The sequence below is a fragment of the Malus sylvestris genome, chromosome 16, assembly GCF_916048215.2.
Source record: "Malus sylvestris chromosome 16, drMalSylv7.2, whole genome shotgun sequence".
Taxonomy (NCBI): Eukaryota; Viridiplantae; Streptophyta; class Magnoliopsida; order Rosales; family Rosaceae; genus Malus; species Malus sylvestris.
The window spans coordinates 4,913,483-4,923,024 of record NC_062275.1 but is presented as its reverse complement, the minus strand read 5'-3'; positions in this window follow the sequence as shown (position 1 = coordinate 4,923,024).

Sequence of the window (9,542 nt, the reverse complement as noted above, 5' to 3'; positions counted from 1 at the left end):
AACCACATTTTTACACTAAAAAGTCAATCCTGATACTATTCACTTTACCCTTTATTTTGTCATTATCATTAAAACTCAAAGTTTTCAAATCCTTTTTATTAGTTTTCCTTTAATTATAAATAAAAAGAGCTACAAACATAGCATTCACTAAATGATCAAATGCATTTCAAACTTCAACAACCAAACATGAAAAAAAACTTCAAATCTCCAACTTTAAAGTTTCACTTGAATATATAACATTATTATATAATAAAATTGAAAAATATCCCTTTTTATGATGTTACTATCGATACCCAATATATCTCATTGCACTCCAAATTTTTATATTTAGAATAGAAAAAAATTACTCTTTTAAGCAGCGCGCAATGAGATTTTAAAGTGCTAACAAAAGTAATTTTTAAATATATAACATTATTACATAATATTAGATGGCAAAAATTTGGGGCCCTGTGTGACTGCACCTTTCGCTCCCCCTCAACGTCCCCTCTGGATAGTGGAGTTGCTTGGTTTTGAAGTTCATTTCTTTATCATATTGGGGAGAAATGTTAAGCAAACTCTGTTAAAATTGAGACATGTTGTAGATTATTTGTTAACTCACAGTTTAATGTTAATTATCTTGTCAAAGTTATAAAATATTAAGCTAAAAATATAATATAGTAGAGAATTTACAGAGAGTTCCAATTTTGAGAGAGTATTCTTTACATTTCTCTCTATTGGAGTAGACAATAGACATGTAATGATGTTTGAGAGACCAAATTTTTAAGCTAAACTTTGTAAACTAAATGATGCGGTAGTTGATGATTAGATTATATTGATTAACGTGTTTTTTTTTCCTTATTTGTAATACATTATTTAATTGCAAATTAGTTTAAAATTTTGATTGACCTAATATTACTCTTTATAATACAAATTTTCCTTAATCAATTTGGTGTATTGTAATTTTTTTCTTAAGATCCTTAAACATGATGTCTGCATGTGGCCTTGTTTACACCACTTTTCTTGTGTTTATATTTAGTCCTAACCGATAAAATTTAACACAAGTCGGGTAAATGTAGTTTTCCACGTGTATGGTGATGATCGATATGTTTCAAAAATATAATACATTAATGAAAATTATATGCATTGTAACAGTTTGAGTTAAACTATAACATTATGTAATAATGTTTCGAGCGTATCAAAAAATTAATCGTATTAGTTTATTTTAATTGCTTGATGCTACGCAAGGTATTCACTTGGCGCTGGAAATCCAATGGCAGCAAGTCGGAGAGTGATTCTCTATAGCTTGTTCAGTCTCTCGGCAACTTGCAGCCTGATAACTCGGTTTGGTTGCTGAGGACATTAAGGCATGGTTACAAGTTACAACAACTTCCTGCTTCCAAAGTTTGTCATATTCGTCATTCTACCAATTGTGTGGCGTATAAATTGGTCAAGTTAGTCTTGTTTTTCGATTTTGTTTATTGTTCTATGACTTCAGTATAGTGAGATCACCACTATCATCTTTATCCCTCAATATTCAAAAATCATAACTATAGACTATGAGTTCCATGGGAAAATTAACTTAGAGAAAAAACAATTAGTTCAAAGATTTTGGTTGTTAACTACCTCTTAATTCAATAAAAAAAATTATACGTCTTAATCATGGTTTGCTTATTCAGAGTAAACAAAATTCATAATTTCGTGTTAAAAAATTGTGTGAAAAGTAAAACCCGGTACAGATGGACATTCTCCCACATGTTTAGCTTGAGGTTTCTGGATTGGCCGATATAACAGGAAAGCATAGTAGGCCAACCTATATTTAGAGATATTTTTTCAGTATGTAACATTTGATGTACCGAACTATGTTTGTAGAGCACTTAAAAATTCTCTCACATAATTAGAGAGTAATTTAATTGGACATTTGACGTTAAAAATTAAAATAAAAAAGCATTGAGGCCATTTTGAACATATTGTAACACCCACCAGAAGCTACCCACGTGCACATGCGACACGTGGCACATATTTCTATATCGGTGTCTTTTCCCTCAGCAGAACCGCGCCAAATCTATATGGAAATATTCTTCACAAGAACCGTAAGTGATTACTAGAGTTAGTAATAAGTGATAACAAAATTGTTGTGCTTGACGTTAAAATATTACAATAACGAATACACAAGCAGAGGTATTCCTCCGCACGTGCACACGAGTGCGTGTTTCAGGATTACATGATATAAAAATATGTATTTCTGACAAACGATAAGCGAGTTGTAAATACTAATAAATATTGTTCTGGTTGTCTATTTGTATTGAACCTGCAAACTCCTCTAACTTTGTGGAGATAAATTATTTGTGCAAACCATGTTGCTAGATGGAAAATTGTTTTACTTCGACATTTTAATTTGCATTACAAATAACATCGTGAATTATGACCAAGGAAATTTTTTATTGTGGAATTTTGGAAAAAAAATTAATGACACAACATCTTCGTTTTGATGGAGATGAAATTATATAGCATTTTAAACACCAGGTTAATACTAAAGCCCGACGGTAGAGCACAAAATTGGTGTCTGCTTGTTTTTTATTTGTTTGGCATTTAGTAGGTGTATATAGGGGCGAATGGAGATTGGAACCAAGGTAGTTGCATAATCATTCAGAGTTTAGGAAATGTATATGTGAAGATCTTTCGATGACTCTTTAAATGTTTGGCATGAGTTCTTTTTGTGTCTACCAAGTATCTCGACAGGTTGCGTTGATAGCATTACTTCGACATGTGTCGCGCAACATGATTTGACAAACAACAAGTTCATCAAGTGTTCGACAAAACACTGTGAGTAAACTGAATATTTTTTTTTTGCTCGTTTCACCCTATTTTTCTATCTAAAAACTAGTATATAACAACTCGTATTCATATATATTAAACTTGAAATGAAATTACTTAATCCTATAATGATTGATTAGATTTTATTGATGTGCTTTATCTGGTTGTGAATGGTTTCGACCTGTTTTTTGTTGTGTACCGTGTTCATAATAATCAGATTATGACAAACGTCCAATCCAGTCTTTTATCAGCCTCGCAAACAAGATAATCTAAATTAATTCGTTTAATTGACATTTCATCCCCTAACCCATCTGCCACTATTTTAATATATATTATCTTTTATTTTTGAAGTAGGACGATTCTTTGTCACTTAATGTTTTTAGCACGTATTTTATAATATTGTCATAAAAATTTAGGTTAAGTTATAAAATACTAGAAAATTGATGAAATATTATATTTTATAAGAGCCCCTTGCATTTCTCTTTCTTATCTTATCCAAAGGGGGAAGGGCCTTCCTTTTTGGAGGTTGAATTTTTATTTGATTTGACTCAAGCTTTTGCCTACTTGGAATTCTCCACCGAAAGGCAAATTAGTTTCTTTCTTTTTTTTTTCTTTTTTTTTTTGAAAATTTTGGGGTAGTTAAAAGAGAAAAATAGAATTAAAAAAAAAAACTAATTAAAAATGTTAGAAAATTTTGAGTTTGAATGAAAATGACAAAATAAAGGTTAAGTGAATAGTACCATGATTGACTTTTAGTATCAAAATATGATTTTTCTTTAAAATGAACAGTACTCAGAACTTTTCGTTAAAGTTCTTTTTAAAAAAAGGAAGGTTCAAGGTAACATATGAATATGATCATTAACTTCATGGTGATAGGTGGGAATGTGTCAATGTAATCCTAACCTAATTTATATAATTATATGTAAATAGTAAAAAGTTTAATAAAAATATTTGGAAATGATCATTGAGAATGAAGGCATGGTAAAAGTTGATGAATGTAATTAATTTGACACGTCTCTCTCTCTCTCTCTCTCTCTGCCGCATGAATTAGACTTTTCTAGTTCGAACATGTTCACACGTAATTTTAACATGCTACTGTCCAAAGAGATACTTCAAAGTAAAAAAATAATAATAATTGACTGAAACATTTTGGAGTTTTGGCGGCTTTTTTTTCTTGTTAACAATTTGGTTGAACAAAAAACATGATGAAGTTTACCAACTTGTTTGGCAAGTGTCAAGAATGAAGCCTAAAAGATTAAATCTTTAACGAATTTTCAACTTAGCTCGCATCACACCGAACGAGCAACTATTGTTGTGGCGTATGAATTCGCTAAGTTGGCCTTAATTTTGTATAATTAAAGAAAGCGATTTGGCCTAAGAAAATGTTTTATATGTTTTAGAGCTTTAAACTATTTTCTATCTTTATTTAAAAGATATCTTTACTTATAGGGTATACATGTGTTTGATCGATCTACCTCATTGTATACCTAACACTAAATATAACATTTCATCCTTGTAAAATCACTTACATCGTATTTTATTTATTCTATTAAGAGAAGAGGGTTTGTCAACTTTTTGCCCCTTTTTCCAATTTTGTCCTCACTTTTGAATACACAATGTTGACATGAAGATTGCAAAATAGTAATTTTGTACCTTTTGACAAAATAACAATCATATTCCCATTTTTCCTATTTTGCCCTCACTTTTGATACATAATATTTACATAAGGAGGGCAAAAATGGTAATTTTGTTTCAAAATATTTACATAAGATAAAAATATGCACTTACTAAGATAAATTGTTTCATCATCATTTTTTCATATAGGTAAGTGAAATCATGATGTTTTTTTATAGTTTGAATGAACTGAAGCGGTTGCACTTGAGAAGAACATGAGAGGAGGTAGGCAGTTGTTCACACACACAAAATATGTGCTCTCTGCTAGTTATACATTAATGTTAACATGTTCGTCCTATTTGGACAAATGTTATAACTCACCCTTGTAATTTTACGGTAAATTTTTTAAGAGAAAAGCTAAGAACACTCTCTTAACATGTGACTCTTCATAGATTATCTGCTACTTGGGACTCTTTATGGACACATTACCACCTCACAATTTAACTTCATTTTCCGTATCAACATTACAAAACATTTTTCAAAAAACAAGAGGTGACAAAAAGTTTATCGAAAACCCTACTTTTGAGAGGGTCTCCTTAGCATTTCTCAAATTTTAAATAATCCACACAAAAAAGATCAGTTATAATAATTTAAGAGTTTTGTTATTCATATTCCAAAATTCTCATTTTGTATTCCAAATTTTATATGTTTAGAAAGAACAATACATTTGTAAGAAGTGCATAATAAATTTTTTGGAGTGCCAATAACAATTCTCTAATTTAATATTCAACTTGTCGATTATAATACTAATTTTTTAACAAACAATATTATCTACACTAAAACTTACTCCAACCCTTGGAATAAAACTCAAATGTGAGGCTCTAAACTTACCCCAACTTGGTAATATGAGTTTTAACCCAAAACTCATTTTTGGGGTAAAGTTAGGTCAAAATTCCTCTCGGTTAATGTGGCTAGTCCACTATATATGTATATTTTTTTAGTTTTATAATTATAAATTCATTGAATCCAACAATTAAGATTTAATATGATCAAATCCAACGGTAAAAAAAAAGAAGGTCCTAACTGTCCAAATTTAAATCCAATGGCTAAGGTAATTAAAAAAAAAACTTTTATGTGTTTCATATTCTTTCATAGTGTTCCACGAGTCTCATGATGTCGGTTTAGTGATTTTTCAATATTTATCAGAATCTAAATGTTTTTAAGTTAAAATGTTCATAAAATTAAATTATGATAGTCTACATAATTTTTTGTAAGTTACTTTAAGAAAAAAAATTATCTTAAATTCATTCTTTAATAATCTTGGGTTAAAACTTTAACTTAGAAGGGTTGGAGGAGAAAAACTGTTTCTGGATTTAAAAATTTAGGTTTTAACCCAAAGGTTAGATAGAGTCTAAGGGGGTGGGGGTGGGCTTAACCTCACAATGAGCTTGCAATAATGTGGTTCAAATTCGTTTTTGGTGATAATCGAACCTAAGACCTTTTACTTATAAGTGAAGAGGAATAATACTAGACCGTCGTACTTATAATACTATTAACCGTTACGGTAAGACACACGCATAATTTATTTACTAATTTTGTAATATAAATTCATAACATATCAATGATGTAATTCATTATCAATTTGTTGTTTTAACTTGTAAATTAGTAACACTATATCATGATAGGTGAACTTAAAAGTTTTTTTTATATGGCCAAATTTTCTTCTTGGTTCCTGTGGTGACACGGTACTTTCAATGTGACCCTTGTGGTGAAAACGTTATTAATTAAACTCCCGTGGTGAGCCCTATTAGCAATTGAGGTCCAAATCCAAACTTCCGTTAGTGTTCCGTTAAATAAACTCATGTGACTATCACGTGGATGAGTCAAATTCATCATTTCAATTCAAATTACATCATATTCCATGGACATCTAGCATGACTTAGGTATACTATATACATGTGTTCTTTCTGGGTGAGTTATGACATGCACTTGTTTCTCTTGTGAGTTGGCATCTAATTCCAGTGTACAAAACAAATTGAAACAAAAGGGGACATAATTTACATTAGCCATTCACGAGAGAAAAAATAACTTCATCATTTCTTATACCATAATGTAGTTTGCACATTAATGACAAAAACATATATCCAACCCGGGAAAAAAATATAATAAAATAAAAAGACAAAAGTATGTCTTCCACAATATATTGTGGTTCATCATAACAAAAAGTAATTAAAAAAGCTTTCCACAAAATAAACAAATAATCTAGTTTTTCACAAAATAAAATCAATTTCCTCCGCTTCATCATTTTTATTTGCAAGGTATTGTGCTTTTTCATCTGTTGATTTTGCATGTTGTGCATTGGGGCCATTCCAGAATGTCTCCAAGGATTTATAGAATTTGATGATATTGCAGAGGTCATTCCCGGAGGACTCCATGGTGCATTGAAAGGTTGTGTACTGCAAGACCACGGCATGCATCAAACCACACTACGAATTAAAGACAAAATTGAAATGCATATATGCAGACTGGTACAAATTGATAGAAGAATTAAAATTCAAATAAGACTAAGTATCTAACTCATGATTAAAGACGTGTTGGCATTGAAAAAAAAAACAAAAGTTTATTAAAAGTATTAGGATTTCCAAACGAAATCATACCTAAGAAATTAGGCACGACTTCACATTTACCTCTTCTCCTAGCCATTGACAAGGTTTTATAAGTTTAGTTTCACTGCGTTTAAGTTTTTTTATTTATTTTTTATTTTTTGGTAAAATCTAATTTCAGTTAAACCCTAAGTCATACTAGATGTCCACTGCATACAATGTAATTTGAATTGAAATGACGAATTTGACCCCTCTATGTGATAGTCATATGAGTTTATTTAACGGAAGAATAACGGAAGTTTGGATTGGACCTCAATTGCTAACAAGGCTTACTACGAGGGTTTAATTAACAACTTTTTCACCACGAGGGTCACATTGAAAGTGTCGTGTTACCACAAGGACCAAAAAAAAAAAAATTGGCCTTTATATATATTTGGATGTGTTTGAAAATGTTTTTAGAATGATTAAAAATGTGACAAAAGCTCATTTGAAACCACTACAAGAAGCGCAAGTTACGTAATTGATCCTTGTAACATCCCACATAGTACAGGGTAGTGGATCATGTAAGTCTTATATGTATATTCTCATCTATACCTAGCACGAGGCCTTTTGGGAGCTCACTGGTTTCGGGTTCCATCGAACTCCAAAGTTAAGCGAGTTCGCGCGAGAGCAATCCCATGATGGGTGACCCACTGGGAAGCTCTCGTGTGAGTTCCCAGAAACAAAACCGTGAGGGCGTGGTCGGGGCCCAAAGAGGACAATATCGTGTTACGGTGGAGTCGAGCCCAGGATGTGGTGGGGGCCTAGGCCGGGATGTGACAATTTGGTATCAAAGCCAATCCATGGCTGGATGTGTGCCGACGAGAACGTCAGGCCCCTAAAGAGTGGATTGTAACATCTCACATCGTCCAGGGGAGTGGATACTGTAAGCCTTATATATATATATATTATCATCTCTACCTAGCACGAGCCATTTTAGGAGCTCACTGGCTTCGGGTTCCATCGAAACTCCGAAGTTAGGCGAGTTTGCACGAGAGCAATCCCATGATAGGTGACCCATTGGAAAGTTCTCGTGTGAGTTTCCAGAAACAAAACCGTGAGGGTGTGGTCGGGGCCCAAAACGGACAATATCGTGTTATGATGAAGTCGAATCAACAATGTGGTGAGAGTCCGAACCGGGATGTGACAATACTTCTTCTAAAATGCACTCCATATACTCTTAAAATGTTGTTTATAAAAACAAGTATCAATTCAAAATAATTTCATTTATTCAAGGAAAAAACTTAATATCCAAAATAAATCGCCAACTAATAATCCAAAACATAAAGGAAAATTGTTCAAAATCAACCAAAAAACAAGGTGGGGTTCAGCCACTAGGTGGAATTCGGCCCCAATTGTCTTATTTTAACTGAAAAATAAGTCTATGTCTAAGATTCTAATCTTCCATAGGAGTGGTATCCTCCTGAAAATCAGAAACCTCCATCTTTGTAGTCTCCGGTTCGTCCACTTGCAGGAAGTTTGATTCAAACTTCGTACGACGAGAATGATATGCATCCACAACCTTCTTGGGAGCACGGCAAATACGGGACCAATGGTCCTTGGAACCACAACGATAGCACATATCGTCATTCATTGTGGCAGGTGCTTTGCCCTTATTCTTGAAGTTCGGGGCCTTGGGAGCGAGGTTTGGGCGCTTCGGGGCTTTGTTTCCTCCCTTGGATGGGCCTTGGCTCTGTTGACCTTGGTGGGATGGCTTCTGGCCGCCCTTACCACGCCTCTTTTGGCGTTTTGGGTGCTGATTAGTGCTATAATGTGCTTCAGGCACAACAGTAGCCCCAGTAGGTCGAGCTTGATGATTCTTCATCAACAGCTGGTTCTGCTTTTCAGCAAGAAGTAAAACAGAGATCAAATCCGAGAACTTAGTGAACTTCTGAGCTCTATATTGTTGCTGCAGGACAATATTAGAAGCAGAGAAGGTCGAGTAGGTCTTCTCCAGGAGATCCTCTTCAGTCAAAGTTTCATTGCAAAACTTGAGAAGTGATCGGATTCGACAAACTTCAGAATTATATTCATTCACAGACTTAAAGTCTTGGAAGCGCAAGTGCTGCCAGTCGTGTCTTGCTTCAGGCAAGAATATGTCCTTTTGGTGATCGAAACGATCAGCCAAAGCGACCCATAATGCACGTGGATCCTCCTCAGCAAGGTACTCAGTTTGTAGAGCGTCATGGATATGTCTTCGGATGAAGATCATAGCAGTGGCTTTTTCAGCTTCGCCAACAGGTTTATCTGTTGCTTCTTCAATAGCAGGACGCAAGTTCTTTGCAGTGAGGTGGAGCTTCACATCTTGAACCCACTTGAGGTAGTTCCTTCCAGAAACCTCCAAAGCGGTGAAGTCGAGTTTGTTCAAATTCGACATGGTCCTATCAAAATAGATGGACAAGATGTGGTTAGTGTAATGGAGAAAAATCAATCCATTCACATAGGAGTAGAACATACAGGTTCTAATAGACATGTATTGGTTTAATTTTGCAT